The 25,144-nt window shown below is 45.4% G+C and overlaps 1 protein-coding gene across 3 annotated transcripts in view; it reads left to right on the top strand.

Annotated features, from left to right (window-relative positions):
* CHRDL1 (chordin like 1) overlaps window positions 1-25,144 on the top strand; it is a 205,942-nt gene that overhangs the window by 30,372 nt on the left and 150,426 nt on the right. Inside the window, exon 1 of one of the 3 annotated variants that reach the window (XM_077285154.1) lies at window positions 17,390-17,480. The exons of the other annotated variants lie outside the window; for them this stretch is intronic. The gene's annotated coding sequence lies outside the window, so the exon portion shown is untranslated. Of the gene's footprint in view, window positions 1-17,389; window positions 17,481-25,144 lie in introns of those variants that run through there. 3 annotated transcript variants of the gene reach the window in all.

The raw sequence follows: 25,144 nt of genomic DNA, 5'->3' as shown, positions 1-25,144 counted from the left end.
ATATGAACAGTTGAGTATAGATATGTTATAATTTCTTAAGTTTTCGATAAAAATACCTGTGATGTCGTATTGCCAGATCAATAGCTGATAGCTGTGGTATAAGGCCCGCGATGCGGTGCTGGAGCGGTAAAGGTGTGAGGGGGCCCTGTCCCGGCCGGTGACAGGCCGCCTTCGTGAGAGTTGACCCGCGTGCAGCGGGAATGCGATGCTGCTGTGAAAAGCCGGTAGGTGCACAGATCGAACAGGAGCTTTCGTGACGTCACGGTCACGTGATCACTTGTTAGGACTGGCGGAACGCACCAAATAATAATATTAGAGAATGAGGTGCGTTCACAGTCTGCAGAGATGACACCTGCAGCTGATTAATGGCGGATGGATGCTTGCTCACACGTGGGTTTGACCTCACCCAGTGTGAATGGAAGCGAACTCTGTTGCTTCACAGAGTCGCCGTAAATATGCTGCGCCCTGTTAGCAGTCATAGGGTGCAGATGAAAGATGCTAGTGGAATCCCTATGAATCACCCCCACTAAACTGGTGATTGGATTCGCTCTGACCCTCGGTGGCTTTTGAGCCCGCGCCTGAAGGACGCCTTGAGTAAGATGATGAGTCCAAGCGGGAGTTCCCACCCTACACTGACCGACTGTCAGGAAAGCACACTGATTGCGCACGGTGATCTACAAGTGGGCACTGCGAATTGAAGCAGAAACGTGTGCTAAGTGTGCAGGTAGCACTGTCGGGCGCTAGGTAGCTTCCACCATTTGCGAGCAGTCATCATCACTAGGAATGGGAATGATTAATGGATGGATGGATGAATGGGAATGATTAACCCCTTAGTGACGGAGCCAAATTTTTGAAATCTGACCAGTGTCACTTTATGTGGTAATAACTCTGCAACGCTTCAACAAATCCCAGTGATTTTGAGATTGTTTTTTCGTAACACATTATACTTTATGATAATGGTAAATTTAGGTCAATATGTTTTGTGTTTATTTATAAAAAATATCAAAAATTTGAGAAAAAAGTTAAAAAATTATCAATTTTCTAAATTTGAATGATTATTTCTTTAATCCAGATGGTCATACCACAGCAATCCATTAATAAATAACATTTCCCACATGTCGGCTTTACATCAGCACCATTTGTAAAATGTTATTTTATTTTGTTAGCATTTTAGGAGGTTTAATAATGTAGCAGCAAATTTTCATTTTTTCAAGGAAATTTACAAAATTTATTTTTTTAGGGACTTATCCATGTTTGAAGTGACTTTAGGGGTCCTATATATTGGGAAACCCCCAAACGTGATACCATTTTAAAAACAGCACCCCTAGACATATTGAAAACTGCAGTCAGGTAGTTTATTAACCCTTCAGGTACTTTACAGGAATTAATGCAAAGTGGTATGACAGAAATGAAAATGTGTATTTTTACCACCTAAATGCCTCTTACTTCTGAACAGATTACTAGAGCTGTCAGACTCTAAGGCCGCTATTTGGTTGTGAATTGCCATCGCAAACATCAGGACCACAAAATAATGATCTGAGGGCCCCAGTTTAGATAAAGAGGAAGCCCCCACACTCTGTTAACCATTTATAATGATGTAGTCACTATTGACAGCAGCATCTAAGGGGTTAAACATATATGTACGGTGACAACACTGATCGTGGCTGATATAGCAAGTTGTCAGCTATAGTGTACAGTCAACAGCTGCTGGATTGTCACCTGTATGGGGAGGCTTTTCTCTTATATCTGAGGTCAGTTAAAAGACGTATTGGCTGTCATTAAGGGGTTAATGGATGGATGGATGGATGGATGCTTTCATCCATCGACAGACATTCATCTACACACACACACGTTATCAAGTTTATACTAGCGCATGGCCGTGCGGCCATGCAAACCTTTTATAGCTGTAGCTCTCAAGGACCTTCCTAATGGTCCAATAGGAGCTGCTACAGGACCTGAGCATGTGACCCCCGACCTCCAATGGGAGGTCGTCCCGTGGGCATGCTCAGTATGGGAAAAGCAGGACGTAGTCCCTGAAATGCCTGCTCGCTGCTGATCAGCATTGGCTACAAAGGCAGAGCCTGGAAAGGCAGCAGTAACCAAGCGCACAGTATCAGCTTGAGCCAGACGCTGGGACCGATGTCTCCGCTGAGCAGGCTCCACTTCGGCTGGAGGAGAATGCGAAACTGCAGCGGACATGGTTTGAGATTCCCCCTGTTCAGTGGTGGGAACTCGACTCCTAACATTGCTCACGTGACTGGGTGGCGCAATGGACCAAACTTTCCTACTTGTTTTTGAATTCTCGTATCCCATAGAGCAAATATTAGTTAGATATACTTTTGAAAGTCTGATCACTGTTATAAAGCATTGCAATGCACGAGCATTGCAGTTCTTTATAACTATCAGTTCTGCACTGACACACCATTCTCTAATGAAATCCACTTGTGAAAAATCATTTTTAGCCCAAATCATATGCATTTAAATAAAAAAAGTCCTGAAAATTGTACATCATTGCTTTGAACTGACACTGCATTTTTTTTCCTGCACACCAAGTAGGTTAATGGCATGGATCTGATGTGAAAAGGTGAGCTGACACATACATTGGATGTAAAAAGTCTTTAAAAAAAATAAAATTAGAAACTAAGAAGACTCATGTGAGAAATTTTCTACCTTTAATGTCACCCAAAATATGGGTAAATATTCACACCCTTAAAGAAGCACTCCCATCAAAGTTTTTATCATCTTCAGTTATCATATTACATAGCACTGTGTACTTACAATTGCTCATTTTGCCTTTCTACCCAGCTAATTCTTCTCTTTTCTGTACTCTATGTAGAAACAGGAAGTCTTTTGTCCCTGTGTGATTCATTCCCCTCTTCAACTACTGACACAACTGCTCCCTCCTCCCCCTGCCATAGATGTTTGCAGTTACTCATGACTTGTGCAGAGAAAATTGACCTCTTGTTTCTACATAGAGCTTAGAAGGATTCAGCTAGTCAGTTTTTAATCGTGTGATGTCATAAACCTAATGGAAAAGGGAAGAATTATCAGGGTTGAAAGGCAAAATGATCAATAGTAGGTACATAGTCCTATATAATATGATGACTGCAATATATTAAAATGATAAAAACTTTGATGGCAGTGCTTCTTTAATACTTTGTAGAAGTACCCTTTCAATTTATGACAGCATTCAGTCTTTTTGAGTAGGAGTCTTTCAGCATGGTACATCTAGAATTGCCAATTCACCACTGCTCCTTGCAGTAGAGCTCCACATTTATCAGATCATGAGGACATCTTCTGTGTATAGTTCCTTATTCAGGTTAACCCATAGCTGAAGCCATTCTTTTGTTGATTTGGAGATATGCTTAGGGTCGTTGCCATGCTGAAAGGTGAATTTTCCATTCATGTTCATCTGTTTAGTAAATTTTTGAAGTTTTTGATGCAAAATTGACTAATATTTTGAACTGTTCATATTTCTCTCTACCTTGAATAATGCCCCAGTTCCACCTGGCAAAAACCAGGCCCAAAGCATATAGCTTCCCCCCATGCTTTATGGGTATGGTATTGTCTTTCTGCTGCTCAGTATTGGCTTTGTGGCAAATATACCCTTTGGGATTTTGGTCCCTTGGTCTCATTAGGCTATAAAATATTTTCCAACATGCTTTTCGCAGACTTGATGCAGGTTTTGACAAAACAAAGCAAGGCTTTGATGTTTTTCTTTGTAATATAAGACTTATGTCTTGCTAGCTTACCCCACAGGCCAGTCAAGAATATGGGATATTGTCACCTGCAGTACACCACCAGTACTTGACAGAAATTCCTGCAGCTTCTTTAATGTTGCTGTAGGCCTCTTGGCATCCTCCGGGACCAATTTCCTTTTTGTCTTTTCATCAATATTTGAGGGAAATACAGTTCTTCGTAATGTTTCTGTTGTGCCAAATTTAAACCTCTTCTTGATGACTGTCTTCACTGTGTTCCATTGTATACCTAATGCCTTGGAAATGTTCTGTACCCTTCTAATAGCTTTCAACAATGAGATCCCCTTGCTGTGTTTGTAAGCCGTTTACAGATCATGGCTTTTGCTGTATAATGTTAGTAAAAAAATGTCAGGAATATCCTAGTAGAACAGGTAAACTTTTTATGGGGTTAATAAGAGTCACTTTGAATGATGGCAGCTGTGCACTGACTGCTGTTTAAGAGTTTAATTGTGGATGGCATTTTAACAATACACAATGGACCTCATTTACTTTACTGGTGCCTTTGCATTAATAAAATTGGGGAGGGTAAAGTGTCATTCAGACATCAGTGATTTTTCTTGTATGCACAAAATAGTCTGAGTTTCACAAGTGTTTTTTTTAATTACAGTGTCATCAGAGTTTGACCAATGTCAGTTTTTACCATTAGAGCTTAGTCAGAGTTTCATTTGGGTTTCTCGGATGTAAAAAAAAAAAGTATGAAGATTTCTCAAGCTTCAGATATTATATCACACAGTCCAGGACAGCAGAGTTGCTCAGTAGTTAGCCTTGCAGCGCTGGAGTCCTGGGTTCAAATCCCACCAAGGACAATATCTGTAAGGAGTTTGTGTGTTCTCCCTGTGTTTGCATGGGTTTTCTCCAGGTTTTCCGGTTTCCTCCCACATTCCAAAGACATACTAATAGGGAATTTAGATTGTGAGCCCCATTGGGGACAGTGATGATAATGTGTGCAAACTGTCAAGAGCTGCGGAATATGTTAACGCTATATAAAGATGATGATGATGTCCATGAAAAGCAGACGGCACACTGATGGCATCAGTGTCGTGCCTGATTTTTTCATGGACCCATAGACTAGCACTGGCAAGATTGATCTGAGACTCAGATCAAAGTCGAACATGTCTCAGTGACTTTGTGTAGACCACTCAGTCAGCAATTCATAGACACGAAAACAGAACCATAAACAGTATTTGTAAGCCAAAACCAGGAGTGGAATAAACAGAGGAAAAGTATAATAGAAACATATGCACCACTTCTGCATTTATCACCCACTCCTGGTTTTGGCTTACAAATACTGATGTAAAATACTGACCAAATACTGCTAGTGTGATGGCAGCCTAATAAGTATGAGTTTTATCAGTGAAAAACTTGGCTAGAACTCACATGAAAAAAACTGTCATCTGAATGAGCCCTAAAGGCCTATGGCTTTGCTGGAAAGAGTGTGGCTTAATGTACACAAAAAAAACAATAAAATTGTGGTGCACATTTCTGGCATGCAGTAAGCCAATTAATAGGTCTGCAGGTGTAAAATAGTTTGAAAAGCAAGAAGTGATTTTTATGTACTTTCGATTGTGGAACTCAGAAAAAATATTGAAAAATTCCATCATGAACATTTTTTTCACAACAACTGACTCCATAAACTTTTTCTTGCACCATACTTTGACCCCTTTGCATAACTTTTGGTAGATGATTTCCGGTCTCCTCCCACATTCCAAAGACATACTAATAGGGAATTTAGATTGTGAGCCCCATTGGGGACAGTGATGATAATGTGTGCAAACTGTCAAGAGCTGCGGAATATGTTAACGCTATATAAAGATGATGATGATGTCCATGAAAAGCAGACGGCATGATTTTGGTGTAATTAGATTGGTTAGAAATAGTTTTTTCATGGTTCAGAAGCACTGAAAAGGAATTCCTTCCATACTTTTCTCACAACGGTGCTTTGGTGTATTGCAGTGATGCTCCTGGGCTGAAGGAAAAATTTAACATTGAGTACAATGTGAATGAGTGGAGACTCTTCATTGATTCATCCAAAAAAAGTCTGAAAGCTGTGCTACTGCACAATGGCAGCAAGTATGCTTCTGTGCCTGTAGGACATTCTGTGCATTTGAAGAAAAGCTGTGAGAATTTAGACTTTTGTCTCAAGAAATGTAACTACAAGGATGAGAGATGGTCAATATGTGGTGATCTGAAAGTTCTCTCTTTGCTCCTTGGGCAGCAAGAAGGATACATGAAGTACCCATGCTTTTGTGTGATTAGAACAGCTGGGATAGGACTCATCACTAGAACCAAAAAAGTTGACCAACGAGAACATCTTTGCAACCTGGACTCATGGACATATTTGCGGAAAGTTCAGTTTATCCCACTAAAGTTCTCCGGCCACCACTCCACAGTGTACCAAGTTTCAGGGACTGTCCAAAGCAAAACTGAAGGAAGGCATTTTTGTGGGTGCGGATATTTGAAAACTCATGAAGGACGATGGTTTTAAAACAAAAATAAAAGCTGTTGAGAAAAGGGCTTTGGTTTCTACTACAGAAAAAGGTACCAAGAGAAGCTTTTGAAGTGAAAAAGAAAAGGTGCAAGAATTAATTATTAATAAAGTTGAAGCATGAATGTTCAATACATTTTGCTATATATAATATTGTGTACATTTTTAGCTGCAGTAAAGATTTTTCTTGTTAATCTCGCTTGTACGTAACTTCATGCACGCTTTGTTTTTTTTTAAAAATCAAGTAATAAGAAAACATGAGAGATTTAAAACAATTTTCATAAACCAAAATTTTGTATCTCTGTGCGTTGTGCAAACTAGACTTAAAGGAGTATTCCCATAGCCAAGATCCTATCCCAATAATGTAATAATAGTAATAATAGTGTCATAATAACAATATTATAAAATATATCAATTTAGAAATGTAGTATAGTTCTACTGATTTGCTCTGTCTCTTTCCTCATGTGCAGGCATTACAGGACTTTAGGTATCCATGGTTACGACCACTAGCAACCAGCTGTCACTTTATCAGTGGACGTAACTATGTACACCTAAGGTCCTGCAATGCCTGCACATGAAGAAAGAGACATAGTGAATCTAAAAAACTATACTACATTTCTTATTGAAGATATTTGCTAATATTATTATTATTACAGCGATTTGTACAGGCACTGCAGGACCTTAGGTCTCCATAGTTGTGACCACTAGCAATTAGCTAACTGTCACTATATCAGAGGTCGTAACCAAGGATATCTGAGGTCCAGCAGTGCTTGCAGATGAGGAAAGAGACATAGCGAATCATAAAAACTATGCTACATTTCTAAATGGAGGTATTTGCTAATATTATTATTACACCTACTACATATTGAGATAGGATCTTGGAAATGGGAATACTCCTTTAATTATGCATGGCTCACAGGTTCACACTAAGATCATCAATCCATACCTATGATTTTACTAGCGAAAATCACCTGTGTCATTTATTGTCATTTTTATTGAAATTCTAGTGGTAGCAAGGTTTTCATCTATTATCAGAGTGATGGTGTTTTGTTAGCTTTATCGCTCAGTATAAATGAAGAGGACATTATAGTGTTATTTACCTGCGATCCCCAATGTCTACTACTCACCACCAACAACATTTATCATCAATTCACAGAATATATCATAAATTTATGATCGGAACCGGTTCGACTACTGGGATCCCCACTGTTCACGAGAACAAGGTCCTGTGTAGCCTACATGAATGGAGCTGTACTATATGTATATAACCTCTGCTTTATTTAATATTCGTGCTCACAAACGCAGACCTAACTTCCAAATAAGGCTACTTTCACACATCAGATTTTTTCCGTCAGGCTGGATCCGGCGTAAATTGTGAAAAATGATGAAACAGATCTGTTTTTCCGCCGGATCCAACTAGCGGATCAGTTTCATCAGTTTTCCATCCATTTCGTTCTTTTTTTTATCCGTTTTACAACGGATCCGGTTTTTAAAAACACCTATGGGAGACTCCCAAACGTGATTGGCTACTGAAAACCTATATGTACCGTGTTCCTACAGCCCATCTTTGACAGGTTGTAGAGGAGCAAGTGGTTGGAGAGCAAGATGGAAGGCGAATATTCTGAAGATCAACGTGGATTTTACTGTGGAGGCGAATCGTTTGAGAGCGATTGTTCTGGAGAAGGAGCGAAAGAGACAGCAGTGCATCATGTGCCAGCGGCGACGGCGTTTGTGGATCCATCCCATCACAGCACAGAGAATGACGAGGGGAGTCTTTTCAACTTTATACATGGAGCTACAAGGAGACCCAGAGAAGTTTTTCAGCTATGTGCGGATGAAAGCGGAGAATTCGACGTGTTGGTGGAATGGATTGGACACCTCATCGCAAGAAGTGATACCTATTGCTGTTTCTCCATTTCACCTGCAGAGCGTCTGATGGTGGCTCTACGGTAAACCATTTTTATTGTATCTCCTACTGTGAAACCACACTTATAACTGTAACTAGATCAGTGATGGGCAACCTTTTGAGCTCGGTGTGTCAAAATTCGCCAAAAAACCGAGCATAACTTGGGTGGTGTGTCACCTTGATAAAAAAACATAATTTTGCGACATGTATAGTTTAAATAACAAATATGTATAATTAGAATTAACTTACCTGCTTAGTGACTTCTTTGTTCATCTGTCAGTTGGTTTCTTTTGTTGGTCTTGCTATTATTTAACTTGTGTGGGGTGCCGTGAACTAAGATAAGTGAGGGGGAGGGGGAATTCTTCCAGTGATGGCGAACCTGTGGCACTCCAGCTGTTGCAAAACTACAATTCCCATCATGTCTTTACAGCCAAAGCCTTTGCTTTGAATGGCCAGCCATGATGGGAATTGTAGTTTTGCAACAGCTGGACTGCCACAGGTTCGCCATCACTGATGCCTCCCTCTCACTTATCTCAGTAATGGCCAATGACACCCCACAGTTCACTGGATGATGGTTGCTGTAGTAGTCACAGGGCCTGAGTCCAGACAGCAATCACAGGGCCTGAGTCCAGACAGCAATCACAGGGCCTGAGTCCAGACAGCTATCACAGGGCCTGAGTCCAGACAGCAATCACAGGGCCTGAGTCCAGACAGCTATCACAGGGCCTGAGTCCAGACAGCAATCACAGGGCCTGAGTCCAGACAGCAATCACAGGGCCTGAGTCCAGACAGCAATCACAGGGCCTGAATCCAGACAGCAATCACAGGGCCTGAGTCCAGACAGCAATCACAGGGCCTGAGTCCAGACAGCTATCACAGGGCCTGAGTCCAGACAGCTATCACAGGGCCTGAGTCCAGACAGCAATCACAGGGCCTGAGTCCAGACAGCAATCACAGGGCCTGAGTCCAGACAGCTATCACAGGGCCTGAGTCCAGACAGCAATCACAGGGCCTGAGTCCAGACAGCAATCACAGGGCCTGAGTCCAGACAGCTATCACAGGGCCTGAGTCCAGACAGCAATCACAGGGCCTGAGTCCAGACAGCAATCACAGGGCCTGAGTCCAGACAGCAATCACAGGGCCTGAGTCCAGACAGCAATCACAGGGCCTGAGTCCAGACAGCTATCACAGGGCCTGAGTCCAGACAGCAATCACAGGGCCTGAGTCCAGACAGCTATCACAGGGCCTGAGTCCAGACAGCTATCACAGGGCCTGAGTCCAGACAGCTATCACAGGGCCTGAGTCCAGACAGCTATCACAGGGCCTGAGTCCAGACAGCTATCACAGGGCCTGAGTCCAGACAGCAATCACAGGGCCTGAGTCCAGACAGCAATCACAGGGCCTGAGTCCAGACAGCTATCACAGGGCCTGAGTCCAGACAGCAATCACAGGGCCTGAGTCCAGACAGCTATCACAGGGCCTGAGTCCAGACAGCAATCACAGGGCCTGAGTCCAGACAGCAATCACAGGGCCTGAGTCCAGACAGCAATCACAGGGCCTGAGTCCAGACAGCTATCACAGGGCCTGAGTCCAGACAGCAATCACAGGGCCTGAGTCCAGACAGCTATCACAGGGCCTGAGTCCAGACAGCTATCACAGGGCCTGAGTCCAGACAGCTATCACAGGGCCTGAGTCCAGACAGCTATCACAGGGCCTGAGTCCAGACAGCTATCACAGGGCCTGAGTCCAGACAGCTATCACAGGGCCTGAGTCCAGACAGCTATCACAGGGCCTGAGTCCAGACAGCTATCACAGGGCCTGAGTCCAGACAGCAATCACAGGGCCTGAGTCCAGACAGCAATCACAGGGCCTGAGTCCAGACAGCAATCACAGGGCCTGAGTCCAGACAGCAATCACAGGGCCTGAGTACAGACAGCTATCACAGGGCCTGAGTCCAGACAGCTATCACAGGGCCTGAGTCCAGACAGCAATCACAGGGCCTGAGTCCAGACAGCAATCACAGGGCCTGAGTCCAGACAGCAATCACAGGGCCTCCAGACAGCTATCACAGGGCCTGAGTCCAGACAGCTATCACAGGGCCTGAGTCCAGACAGCAATCACAGGGCCTCCAGACAGCTATCACAGGGCCTGAGTCCAGACAGCTATCACAGGGCCTGAGTCCAGACAGCTATCTCCTCAGGCCTCAGAAGTGCAGCCTGGGACTTCTGGTCGGTGCAGCCTGGGACTTCTGGTCGGCGCAGCAGGGAGCAGCATAATGTCGCCCAAACAACACAGATCCGACGCAGAGGCCTGGGACTTCCGGGAGCTGCGCCTGGCCTACCGGAAGTCCCAGGCCTAGACGCTCTGCACCGGAGCTCTGTTGTTTGGACCCACAGACCCTCCTGCATGGCATCCGATCCGATAAAAAATCGGATCGGATGCCATTGTTTAGTATTCCGATACCGCAAGTATCGGCCGATATTTGCTGTATCGGAATTCCGATACCGAGATCCGATACTTTTGTGGTATCGGGTATCGGTATCGAAACAACATTAATGTGTGTAAAATAAAGAATTAAAATAAAAAATATTGCTATACTCACCTGTCCGACGCAGCCTGGACGTCCGCGAGGGAACCGGCAGCGTTGTTTGCTTAAAAATCGCGGTTTTCCTTCCTTACTTGAAGTCCCGGCTTGTGATTGGTTGCGTGCCGCCCATGTGACCGAGACGCGACCAATCACAGCAAGCCGTGACGTAATTTTAGGTCCTTCAGGATTTTAAAATTACGTTCCGGCGTTGTGATTGGTTGCGTGCGGTCACATGGGCGACGCAACCAATCACAACGCCGGAACGTAATTTTAAAATCCTGAAGGACCTAAAATTACGTCACGGCTTGCTGTGATTGGTCGCGTCTCGGTCACATGGGCGGCACGCAACCAATCACAAGCCGGGACTTCAAGGAAGGAAGGAAAACCGCGATTTTTAAGCAAACAAAGCTGCCGGTTCCCTCGCGGACGTCCAGGCTGCGTCGGACAGGTGAGTATAGCAATATTTTTTATTTTAATTCTTTATTTTACATATTAATATGGTTCCCAGGGCCTGAAGGAGAGTTTCCTCTCCTTCAGACCCTGGGAAAGAAGCAATTTCTATGGGGCCGCGGCCGGCGGCCGGCGTGTCACTGAAAATGACTACGCGTGTCAGCACTGACACGCGTGTCATAGGTTCGCCATCACTGAACTAGATGGTGGCCCGATTCTAACGCATCGGGTATTCTAGAATATGTATGTATGTGTGTATGTACGTCGCGCTCTGAGTGGGGGTTAAATTCCACGCCAATATCACTGATTGGTTGTGCCCGGCTGGCCGATCAGCGAAGCGTGGTTCAAATCTGGCGCCAATTCGCGGCCGGACTGCGCATGTTGCTGATTGGTCGCAGCCGGCCGGGCACGACCAATGACCGAAGCGGTGTTTAAACACCGCGCCAATATCGCTGATTGGTGGTGGCTGGCCGGGCACGACCAATCACTGAAGCGGTGTTTAAATCCCGTGCCAATATTACTGATTGGTCGCGGCTGGGCGCGACCAATTAGCGAAGCGTGGTTTCAATCCCGCGTCAATTTGCGGCTGGACTGCGCCTGTCATTGATTGGTTGCAGGATGTCGGGGGTTCGGGACGCTGGATGTCGGGGGTTCAGGGTGCAGGATATAGTACAGCCACGTAGTATATAGCACAGCCACATAGCAGCCACGTAGTATATAGCACAGCCCATAGTATATAACACAGCCATGTAGTAAATAGCACAGCCACGTAGTATATAGCACAGCCACGTAGTATATAGCACAGCCACATAGTATATAGCACAGCCACGTAGTATATAGGACAGCCACGTAGTATTATAGCATAGCCACGTAGTATATAACACAGCTCACGTACTATATAACACAGACAGCCATGTACTGTAGTATATAGCAGAGCCACGTAGTATATAGCACAGCCGAGTAGTATATAGCAGCCACATAGTATGTAGCAGCCACATAGTATGTAGCAGCCACATAGTATATAGCAGCCACATAGTATATAGCACAGCTACGTGGTATATAGCAGCCACATAGTATATAGCAGCCACGTAGTATATAACACAGCCCACGCAGTAAATAACACAGCCCACGCAGTATATTACACTGTCCACGTAGTATATATCAGTCACGCAGTATATAACACAGCCCATGTAGTATACAGCTGTGTGGGCACCATATCTCTGTTAAAAAAAAGAATTAAAATAAAAAATAGTTATATACTCACCCTCCGGCGTCCACCGAAGTTGTCCCGATGCGTGCGAGGCTGCCTCCAGCTTCCGTTCCCAGTGATGCATTGCGAAATTACCCAGATGACTTAGTGGTCTCGCGAGACTGCTAAGTCATCTGGGTAATTTCGCAATGCATCTCTGGCAACAGAAGCTTGCGGCAGCCTCGCCGCTCACGCGCATCGGTGGACGGCGAAAGGTGAGAATAGCACCATTTTTAATTTTTTTTTATTATTTTTAACATTATATTTTTTTACTATTGATGCTGCATAGGCAGCATCAATAGTAAAACATTCATTACACAGTGTTAATAGCAGCGTTAGGCCACGGTGTAACGCAGTCGGTTTAACGGACTGCTAAATTGCTATGTGGGTGGCGGGCGCTGACTTGGGGGGAGTATGGAGGGGGCACTGACTGCAGGGGAGTAGGGAGCGGCCATTTCGCAGCCGGACTGTGCCCGTCGCTGATTGGTTGCTGATTTTAACTACAAAAAATATTTCTCCATCGTGCTCATGGCCATCGCAGATGCTGAATACAAATTTATTGCTGTCGATATTGGGGCCTATGGACGCTCAAATGATTCACAAGTGTATAAAGTGTCTGCTATGGGGCGTCATCTGTATGGAAACACCTTTGAATTTCCTCCTCCAAGACCGCTTCCTCAAACCTCTTGGCCACCAATGCCTTTTGTATGTTTAGGAGATGAAGCCTTTCAACTATCTGAGCACCTGCTGAAACCATACTCCAGTAGTGGATTGACATCAACAAAACGCATTTTTATTTACCGCTTAACATGCGCACGAAGAATGGTAGAGTGCGCTTTTGGGATTTTAACTGCAAAACAGAGTTCTCTTGACTGCTATCAACCTCAAGGCTGACACTGTTGATGATGTGGTAAAAGCTTTTGTGGTCCTGCACAATTTTGTTGTTTGCAAGGAACATACTTCCATTGAAGACCATTCTGAAGAAACCACCTTGCATGACTATCAGAACATTACTTTTAGAAGTTCTGTGGCAGTTTCAAGAATGAGGGACAAATATGCTGAATACTTCGTGTCACCTCAAGGAAGAGTAGACTGGCAGGATGAGAGAGTTTGAAAACTGTTTTGTACATTGTTATCAAAATTATTTCACCTTGTGTTACCCAAATAATTTTACCAGGTTGGGATTTTCCCAATGTTTACCTTTTTTTACCCATTATTACCTTGTTTATTACCTTTTTTATCCAATGTATTGTACCTGATTGGGATTTTCCCAATGTTTACCTTTTTTTTACCCAATATTACCTTGTTTATTACCCAATGTGTTGTACCTGATTGGGATTTTCCCAAACGTTTATTACCTTTTAAAAAAACAAAGTATTGTTCCTTTTTTACCAATAGTAAACCTTATCATGTAATAAATGGCACATTTTTTTTAAACCAAAAAAAGTGCTTTATTTTATAAAAATTAACAAAACTTTCATAAATTTTAAAACTGTGGGGTGGAGATAATACTGGAGAGGCTGTCAGATTGGGACACTTCGACAGTGGGAGTGTGGAGAGAGGATGGTGGTGGAGAAGGATCAGGAGGAAAAACAGAAGGTGAAGGTGTGGAAAAAGTAAGAGAATGGGTGGACATAAAACCGGGAGTGGTGTTTGGAATTTGGAAGGTTTGAGGGGTGGAGTGGAGGGATCGGGAGACAGAAGAAGTGGAAGGTGGAGAAGAGGAATGGGTTTGGGGCAGGATGGGTGGTGTAGGAGACTGGTGGTACAGGCCACGGACTGTAGGTTGGGCAGGGAGGGGAGGCACAGATGAGGTAGGGAACTGGTATGGGGCAGGATGCTGGTATGGGGCAGGATGCTGGTATGGGGCAGGATTGTACTGGGCAGTTTGCTGGTAATGGAAAGGGGGGTGGCGGAGGGACAGTGGCTCAATGGGGGCAGGTGCAGGAGCAACTACCTGGGCGGGTGTAGGGTCTTGGGAGCGAACCTGCGGTAGAGCAAACTGACAGGCTTGCATTACATGCATCTGCTGGTCAAGAGATAGCTTGTCTATGAGCTTGACAACTGCCTGGAAAAACGAGTGGTTAGGCGATCAACTTGCATCTGAATGCATCCTATGCAGACGCGTATGCAACTCCAGAATACTGTTGCTGAGCAAATTAAAACCTGCAGTCATTTGCTCAGACAACAGTTTCAGACAGTTCTTGAAGGATGCATTAAGATGGAGGAACTCGGGCGCATAGCTCTGTACCTGACCCCTCTGGCGCTGCCGCCCAGAATCCACAGGTGTTCTAGAGGTGGCAGCATCAGAGGGGTGGGGTAGAGGAAAAGCTATATCCTCACCAGCAGATTCATGCAACGCAGGCGGAAAGGATGCTCCAGCGCTGGTAGATGGGACCAAGGGATCGTATGTGAGGGAAGGCTGGGAAAGTGTAGAGGGGTCGGGTCTGTCGGAGTGTCCCTCGGTGGCGGACTCCTGAGGGATCGCTTCAGAAGGATTCAACTCAGCAGGCTCCCGAGTGCTGCAGACGGTGCTGTGGAAAAAATAAAAAAAATTAAATTAATATATTGTTATTGCTTGGTCCTGGCTGAAACCAAAAATAAGGTTAGACATGTAAACATGTTAAAACGGGGGGGTAATATTTACTTTCTGCTCACCATCGTTGTCCTGAGGAACGACAGGGCTCGGGCATATTTATATCTGCTCCTGCGTCCTCCGAATCCACTCGGAGCCTGCATCTCTTTGTTGAATTCCTTCTTGAAGCGATCCCTGATTGACCACCATCGCTTGACAATTCTTTCGTCTGTAAAGTGAAAACACAACTTGGTTAGTATACAACACATTAAATCTAGCAACATAACTGAACTGTGAATACTTACGTGCTTGATGCTGGGCCCGAACATCGAGGTCCTCCCAGTTGTCCACAAGCTGATCGCAGACTTCCTCCCAGAGCCGTCGGGTAACACCAAGATCAGCGTGGCCGCGGTCACCCATGTTCCACAGGGGCTCCCGCTCTCGAACTAGATCAATGAAGAGTTCAATGTTGAGACCGGCCTCCTCACCATCCGAATCAAGAGCCCGCTGTGAAGCCTGTTAAAAAAAGAAAAGAGGGAAAAATAAAAAAAAATAAAAATGACTCGGTGGTGACCGCCACGACGCTCATGCCGACGACCCTGGGAGGCTCTTTGAGAACCTCTGGATCGAGCCCCAGAATCGGAAGACTAAGAGAAAAAAGAAAAACAAAACAAAAATTATGTGCTTGGATGTTGGCTTATGTGTTGTGTGTTCAGTGATGTCTGTAATGATCTATTATGTGTTGTGTGTACTGTCATGTCTGTGATGATGTGCTTCTGCAATGCATTTGGTGTCTGGAGGCTTCGACTCTGGCAGGTAGTAGGTTGGCTGGCTGGCTGTGACTGGCCTGGGGCAGGTTTAGCTCTGGTGGCTGGAGGCTCCGGCTCTGGCTGGCAGCAGGTTGGCTGGCTGTGGCTGGCCTGGGGCAGGTTTAGCTCTGGTGGCTGGAGGCTCCGGCTCTGGCTGGCAGCAGGTTGGCTGGTTGTGGCTGATTCAGCTCTGGTGGCTGGAGGCTGAGGCTCTGGATGGCAGCAGGTTGGCTGGCTGGCTGTGGCTAGCCTGGGGCAGGTTTAGCTCTGGTGGCTGGAGGCTCCGGCTCTGGCTGGCAGCAGGTTGTCTGGCTGTGGCTGGCCTGGGGCAGGTTTAGCTCTGGTGGCTGGAGGCTCCGGCTCTGGCTGGCAGCAGGTTGGCTGGCTGGCTGTGGCTGGCCTGGAGCAGGTTTAGCTTTGGTGGCTGGAGGCTCCGGCTTTGGCTGGCAGCAGGTTCGCTGTCTGGCTGTGGCTGGTTCAGCTCTGGTGGCTGGAGGCTCCAGCTCTGGCTGGCAGCAGGTTGGCTGGCTGGCTGTGGCTGGCCTTCGGCAGGTTCAGCTCAGATGGCTGGAGGCTCTGGCTCTGGCTGGCAGCAGGTTGGCTGGCTGGCTGCTGGCTGTGGCTGGCCTGGGGCAGGTTCCGCTCTGGTGGCTTGAGGCTCCGGCTCTGGCTGGCAGCAGGTTGGCTGGCTGGCTGTGGCTGGCCTGGAGCAGGTTTAGCTTTGGTGGCTGGAGGCTCCGGCTTTTGCTGGCAGCAGGTTCGCTGTCTGGCTGTGGCTGGTTCAGCTCTGGTGGCTGGAGGCTCCAGCTCTGGCTGGCAGCAGGTTGGCTGGCTGGCTGTGGCTGGCCTTCGGCAGGTTCAGCTCAGATGGCTGGAGGCTCTGGCTCTGGCTGGCAGCAGGTTGGCTAGCTGGCTGGCTGCTGGCTGTGGCTGGCCTGGGGCAGGTTCCGCTCTGGTGGCTGGAGGCTCCGGCTCTGGCTGGCAGCAGGTTCAGGTCTGGATGGCGTCAGGTTCTCTGTCTCTTGATGGCTGGTAAATGGTTGAGTGAAGGCCTACATGGCTGGCTTTATATATGTTTCCAAATTGGGGGCTGGCCAATGTTATCTGAGCATGCTCAGATAAAAAAAAACAAAATCCGGCACCAGATCCATCATTTGGCGGATTCAGTGCCTTCCGACGCCCATAGGCTTCCATTCTATCAAAAGCCGGACGCGCCGGATCCGGCGCTTCCGGGCTTTGTCGCCAGAGACAAAAAACATTACTGTGTAAGTTTTTGCCAGACGCCGGAAAACCGGATGAAACATAAGGTCATCCGGCGCTAATACGAGTCTATGGGGAAAAACCGGATCCGGCGGCATCTTTTGCCGGATCCAGTTTTTCAAAAATTTGCCGGATTATGCCTGACGGCAAAAACCTGATGTGTGAAAGTAGCTTAAGTGATAAATTCTGTTCCTGGGATTAGGAGATAACTATATTACCTGATTTTCTATTTTAACTGTAACCATCATTACAATCTGCACAAAACACTTGAATGATCTCTCTTTATTTCCTGTCTTGAAAAGAGTCCAAGCATGTGAGCCAGACATACTAAAGATGTACTAAATCCAACTCTGAGGCAAAGACTCTATTTATGGACATCTGTTTGTTCCGACTAGATAACGGTGAGAAGTAAAAATCACAACAGTATTGCAGCAATGTCTTATTATTTCCACATCACAATAAAATAAAAGGAGTTGGCACTAAAACCGATTATTGTATTTGTACATAGACTTCTTGGTGATCAGACATGCAATCTGAGATATCTTTAACCCCTTAACGACCGCCGATACGCCTTTTAACGGCGGCCGCTAAGGGTACTTAATCCACAGCGCCGTTAATTAACGGCGCTGTGGAAAAAGTGAATAGCGCCCCCCAGAGTCGGATTTTCTCTGGGGTCTCGGTTGCCGAGGGTAGCCGAGACCCCAGAGAACATGATTCGGGGGGGTTTTACCGACCCCCGAGTTGCGATCGCCGGTAATTAACCGTTTACCGGCGGTCGCAACAAAAAAAAAAAAACGCGATTTGCCGTTTAATTTCTCTGTCCTCCGATGTGATCGCACATCGGAGGACAGAGAAATGTGGTCCCCGATGGCCCCCAATAGCCCCCCAATACTCACCTACCTCCCCCGGTGCTCCTCGTGTCTCCCCATGGGCGCCGCCATCTTTTTTCCGGGAAAAAATGGCGGGCGCACGCGCAGTGCGCCCGCCGCCCGGCACCCGGAAGATCTTTGGGGTCTCGGCTGCCGGGGGTAGCCGAGACCCCAAAGAACATGATCGGGGTCGGTTTGCACCGACCCCTGCTTTGCGATCGCCGGTAATTAACAGTTTACCGGCGACCGCAAAAAAAAAAAAAAAAAAAAGCGATCAGTTATTTCTCTGTCCTCTGATGTGATCGCACATCAGAGGACAGAGAAATAGGGGGATTCGGGGACCCTATCATACTCACCCGGGGTCCCTGGGTCCTCTTCTGTCTTCTCCTGCCAGCCGGCTTTTTCATCATGGCGGGCGCATGCGCAGTGCGCCCGCCATCTGCTGCCATCTGCCGGCCGGCAGGAGAAGACAAGTTGGGGCTAAAATTAGGGTTAGGGTTAGGGTTAGGGTTAGAGTTAGGGTTAGAGTTAGGGTTAGGGTTAGTGTTAGGGTTAGGGTTAGAGTTAGGGTTAGGGTTAGAGTTAGGGTTAGGGTTAGGGTTAGAGTTAGGGTTAGGGTTAGAGTTAGGGTTAGGGTTAGGGTTAGAGTTAGGGTTAGGGTTGGGGCTAAATTTAGGGTTAGGGTTAGGGCTAGGGTTAGGGTTAGGCTACTTTCACACTAGCGTTTTTTGGCTTCCGTCGCAATGCGTCGTTGGAGAAAAAACGCATCCTGCAAAAGTGCTTGCAGGATGCGTTTTTTCTCCATTGGCTTGCATTAGCGACGCATTGCGACGGATTGCCACATGTCGCATCCGTCGTGCGACGGATGCGTCGTGCTTTGGCGGACCGTCGACACAAAAAAAACTACATGTAACTTTTTTGTGCGACGTGTCCGCCATTTCCGACCGCGCATGCGTGGCTGGAACTCCGCCCCTGCCTCCCCGCACCTCACAATGGGGCAGCGGATGCGTTGAAAAAACAGCATCCGCTGCACCCGTTGTGCGGCGCTTACAACGCTAGCGTCAGTACGTCGGCCCGACACACTGCGATGGGCCGAGTACGACGCTAGTGTGAAAGTAGCCTTAGGCTTCTTTCACACTTGCGTCGGTACGGGGCGGTCGCAATGCGTCGGCCCGATGTACCGACGCACGTTGTGAAAATTGTGCACAACGTGGGCAGCGGATGCAGTTTTTCAACGCATCCGCTGCCCAGTCTATGTCCTGGGGAGGAGGGGGCAGAGTTACGGCCACGCATGCGCGGAAATGGCGGACACGACGTACAAAAAAAAGGTTACATTGAACTTTTTTTGTGACGACGGGGGCTAAAGTTATGGTTAGGGTTGGGGCTAAAGTTAGGGTTGGGGCTAAAGTTAGGGTTAGAGTTGGGATTAGGGTTAGGGTTTGGATTAGGGTTGGGATTAGTGTTACGTTTGGGATTAGGGTTGGGATTAGGGTTAGGGTTGGGATTAGGGTTAGGGGTGTGTTGGATTTAGGGTTTTGATTAGGGTTATGGTTAGGGTTGAGATTAGGGCTGTTTTGGGGTTAGGGTTGTGATTATCGTTAGGGTTGTGATTAGGATTATGGATCGGGTTGAGATTAGGGTTAGGGGTGTGTTGGGGTTAGGGTTGGAGTTAGAATTGGGGGGTTTCCACTGTTTAGGTACATCAGGGGGTCTCCAAACACGACAGCCAATTTTGCGCTAAAAAAGTCAAATGGTACTCCCTCCCTTCTGAGCTCTGCCGTGCGCCCAAACAGTGGTTTACCCCCACATATGGGGCATCAGCGTACTCGGGATAAATTGGACAACAACTTTTGGGGTCCAATTTCTCCTGTTACCCTTGTGAAAATAAAAACTTGGGGGCTAAAAATCTTTTTTGTTGGAAAAAAAAATATTTTTTTATTTTCACTACTCTGCATTATAAACTTCTGTGAAGCACTTGAGCTTTCAAAGTTCTCACCACATATCTAGATAAGTTCCTTAGGGGGTCTAGTTTCCAAAATTTGGTCACTTGTGGGGGTTTCTACTGTTTAGGTACATTAGGGGTCTGCAAACGCAACATAACGCCCGCAGACAATTCTATCAAAGTCTGCATTCCAAAATGGCGCTCCTTCCCTTCCGAGCTCTGCCGTGCGCCCAAACAGTGGTTTACCCCCACATATGGGGTACCAGCATACTCAGGACAAATTGGACAACAACGTTTGGGGTCCAATTTCTCTTGTTACCCTTGTGAAAATAAAAATTTGGGGGCTAAAAAAATCTTTTTTGTGGGAAAAAAAATATTTTTTATTTTCACTACTCTGCATTATAAACTTCTGTGAAGCACTTGGGCATTCAAAGTTCTCACCACATATCTAGATAAGTTCCTTGGGGGGTCTATTTTCCAAAATGGGGTCACTTGTTGGGGGTTTCTACTGTTTAGGTACATTAGGGGTCTGCAAACGCAACATAACGCCTGCAGACAATTCTATCAAAGTCTGCATTCCAAAATGGCGCTCCTTCCCTTCCGAGCTCTGCCGTGCGCCCAAACAGTGGTTTACCCCCACATATGGGGTACCAGCATACTCAGGACAAATTGGACAACAACTTTTGGGGTCCAATTTCTCTTGTTACCCTTGTGAAAATAAAAATTTGGGGGCTAAAAAAATCTTTTTTGTGGGAAAAAAATATTTTTTATTTTCACTACTCTGCATTATAAACTTCTGTGAAGCACTTGGGCATTCAAAGTTCTCACCACATATCTAGATAAGTTCCTTGGGGGGTCTATTTTCCAAAATGGGGTCACTTGTTGGTGGTTTCTACTGTTTAGGTACATTAGGGGTCTGCAAAGGCAACATAACGCCCGCAGACAATTCTATCAAAGTCTGCATTCCAAAATGGCGCTCCTTCCCTTCCGAGCTCTGCCGTGCGCCCAAACAGTGGTTTACCCCCACATATGGGGTACCAGCATACTCAGGACAAATTGGACAACAACTTTTGGGGTCCAATTTCTCTTGTTACCCTTGTGAAAATAAAAACTTGGGGGCTAAAAATCTTTATTGTTAAAAAATATATATTTTTTATTTTCACGACTCTGCATTATAAACTTCTGTGATGCACTTGGGCATTCAAAGTTCTCACTACACATCTAGATAAGTTCCATGGGGGGTCTAGTTTCCAAAATGGGGTCACTTTTGGGGGGTTTCTACTGTTTAGGCACATCAGGGGCTCTCCAAACGCGACATGGCGTCCGATCTCAATTCCAGTCAATTTTGCATTGAAAAGTCAAATGGCGCTCCTTTGCTTCCGAGCTCAGCCATGCGCCCAAACAGTGGTTTACCCCCACATATGGGGTGTCGGCGTACTCAAGACAAATTGTACAACAGCTTCTGGGGTCCATTTTCTCCTGTTATCCTTGGTAAAATAAAAATTTGGAGGCAAAAAGATCATTTTTGTAGAAAAAATGCGATTTTTTTATTTTCACGGCTCTACGTTATAAACTTCTGTGAAGCACCTGGGGGTTTAAAGTGCTCACCACACATCTAGATAAGTTCCTTAAGGGGTCTAGTTTCCAAAATGGTGTCATATGTGGGGGGTCTCTACTGTTTAGGCACATCAGCGGCTCTCCAAACGTGACATGGCGTCCGATCTCAATTCCAGCCAATTCTACATTGAAAAAGTAAAACGACACTCCTTCTCTTCCAAGCTCTGCGGTGCGCCCAAACAGTGGTTTACCCCCATATATGGGGTATCAACGTACTCAGGAGAAATTGTACAACAACTTTTGTGGTCTAATTTCTCCTGTTACCCTTGTGAAAATAAAAATTTGGGGGCAAAAAGATCATTTTTGTAGAAAAAATGAGATTTTTTATTTTCACGGCTCTACGTTATAAACTTCTGTGAAGCACTTGGGGGTTCAAAGTTCTCACCACACATCTAGATAAGTTCCTTAAGGGGTCTAGTTTCCAAAATGGTATCACTTGTGGGGGGTTTCCACTGTTTAGGCACATCAGGGACTCTCCAAACGCGACATGGCATCCGATCTCAATTCCAGCCAATTCTACATTGAAAAAGTCAAACGGTGCTCCTTCACTTCCAAGCTCTGCGGTGCGCCCAAACAGTGGTTTACCTCCACATATGGGGTATCGGCGTACTCAGGAAAAATTGCACAACAAAATTTGTGGTTAAATTTCTGTTTTTACACTTGTGAAAATTAAAAAAAATGGTTCTGAAGTAAAATGTTTGCAAAAAAAAGTTAAATGTTCATTTTTTTCTTCCACATTGTTTTAGTTCCTGTGAATTACGTAAAGGGTTAATAAACTTCTTGAATGTGGTTTTGAGCAGCTTGAGGGGTGCAGTTTTTAGTAGAATGGTGTCACACTTGGTTATTTTCTATCATATAGACCCCTCAAAATCACTTCAAAGGTGATGTGGTCCCTAAAAAAAACATGGTGTTGTAAAAATTAGAAATTGCTGGTCAACTTTTAACCCTTATAACTCCCTAACAAAAAAAAAAATTGTTTCCAAAATTGTGCTGATGTAAAGTAGACATGTGAGAAATGTTATTTATTAACTATTTTTTGTGACATATCTCTCTGATTTAAGGGCATAAAAATACAAAGTTTGAAAATTGCAAAATTGTAAAAATTTTCACCATATTTCCATTTTTTTCATAAATAACCGCAAGTAATATCGAAGAAATGTTACCACTAACTTGAAGTACAACATGTCACGAAAAAACAGTCTCAGAATCAGCGGGATCTGATAAAGCGTTCCAGAGTTATAACCTCATAAAGTGACACTGGTCAGAATTGTAAAAATTGGCTCGGTCATTAAGTACCAAATTGGCTCTGTCACTAAGGGGTTAATGGGAGAACAATGATGTACTCAAGATCAACCGTGAATCTTTTTCTTAAAACTTGTGGTTCAACCATAAAATCGAGGTTGAATTGGTTAAAGGACACTGATGTCATGAAACTGGTCATGATCAACATTAACTGTAAATTGGCCTATTACTGCTTAATGACAATGTCCATGTTATCCCATATAAAAGTTTCATTATTGTAAGGCCGGCGTCACACTGGCGAGTTTTACGGACGTAAGAGCGCAGAAACTACGTCCGTAAAACTCGCATAACATACGGCACAATTATTCTCAATGGGGCTGCTCCTATTAGCCGTATATTACGGTTCAGTATTATACGGCTTTCTACGGCCGTACAAAATCGCAGCATGCTGCGTTTGTCAGCGTACTGCGCAAAAAAAATCGCCAATGAAAGTCTATGGGGGCGTGAAAAATACGGATTCCACACTGACCAGCAGTGTGACTTGCGAGAAATACGCAGCGGTGTTAGTGAAAAGTCGGTAATTCAATTGCCGGCTTTTAATTTCTCCTGCACAAACCCGACAGGATATGAGACATGGTTTACATACAGTAAACCATCTCATATCCCCTTTTTTTTTGCATATTCCACATTACTAATGTTAGTAGTGTGTATGTGCAAAATTTCAGCGCTGTAGCTGCTGAAATAAAGGGTTAAATGGCGGAAAAAATTGGCGTGGGCTCCCGCGCAATTTTCTCCGCCAGAATGGTAAAGCCAGTGACTGAGGGCAGATATTAATAGCCAGGAGAGGGTCCATGGTTATTGGCCCCCCCCGTGGCTAAAAACATCTGCCCCCAGCCACCCCAGAAAAGGCACATCTGGAAGATGCGCCAATTCTGGCACTTGGCCACTCTCTTCCCACTCCCTGTAGCGGTGGGATATGGGGTAATGAAGGGTTAATGCCACCTTGCTATTGGAAGGTGACATTAAGCCAGATTAATAATGGAGAGGCGTCAATTATGACACCTATCCATTATTAATCCAATTGTAGGAAAGGGTTAAAAAACACACACACACATGATTTAAAAGTATTTTAATGAAAAAAACACAGCGGTTGTTGTAATAATTTATTGTACTCTCAGTCCATCAGGAACACCCTCGCTTGGAAAAATAATAAACGCACAAGATACATACCTTCTGCTGTCAGATCAGGTCCCACGAAGTAATCCATCTGAAGGGGTTAACTAATATTACAGGCAGAGCTGCGATAATCCACTCGCTCTGCCTGTAATCCCCGGGTGCTGAAAGGAAAGCAGTGATCTATACTTACATTCAGTTGCGGTGATGCGCCCCTGCTGGATGTTCTCATGAACTGCAGCCTGGGAACTTTTTCCCACGCTACAGGTCATATGAGGACATCCACCAGGGGGCGCATCACCGCGAATGAATGAAATGTAGGTCAATGACCTACATTTCCTTCAGTCGCGGTGATGCGCCCCCTGGTGGATGTCCTCATATGACCTGTAGCGTGGGAAAAAGTTCCCAGGCTGCAGTTCATGAGAACATCCAGCAGGGGCGCATCACCGCAACTGAATGTAAGTATAGATCACTGCTTTCCTTTCAGCACCCGGGGATTACAGGTACGAGCGAGCGGTTTATCGCAGCTCTGCCTGTAATATTAGTTAACCCCTTCAGATGGATTACTTCGTGGGACCTGATCTGACAGCAGAAGGTATGTATCTTGTGCGTTTATTATTTTTCCAAGCGAGGGTGTTCCTGATGGACTGAGAGTACAATAAATTATTACAACAACCGCTGTGTTTTTTTCATTAAAATACTTTTAAATCATGTGTGTGTGTGTTTTTTAACCCTTTCCTACAATTGGATTAATAATGGATAGGTGTCATAATTGACGCCTCTCCATTATTAATCTGGCTTAATGTCACCTTCCAATAGCAAGGTGGCATTAACCCTTCATTACCCCATATCCCACCGCTACAGGGAGTGGGAAGAGAGTGGCCAAGTGCCAGAATAGGCGCATCTTCCAGATGTGCCTTTTCTGGGGTGGCTGGGGGCAGATGTTTTTAGCCACGGGGGGGCCAATAACCAAGGACCCTCTCCTGGCTATTAATATCTGCCCTCAGTCACTGGCTTTACCATTCTGGCGGAGAAAATTGCGCGGGAGCCCACGCCAATTTTTTCCGCCATTTAACCCTTTATTTCAGCAGCTACAGCGCTGAAATTTTGCACATACACACTACTAACATTAGTAGTGTGGAATATGCAAAAAAAATGGGGATATGAGATGGTTTACTGTATGTAAACCATGTCTCATATCCTGTCGGGTTTGTGCAGGAGA

The sequence above is a fragment of the Ranitomeya variabilis genome, chromosome 2 (assembly GCF_051348905.1).
Source record: "Ranitomeya variabilis isolate aRanVar5 chromosome 2, aRanVar5.hap1, whole genome shotgun sequence".
Taxonomy (NCBI): domain Eukaryota; kingdom Metazoa; phylum Chordata; class Amphibia; order Anura; family Dendrobatidae; genus Ranitomeya; species Ranitomeya variabilis.
Note: the sequence above shows the minus strand (reverse complement) of the source record. Positions and strands in the feature narration are given on the sequence as shown.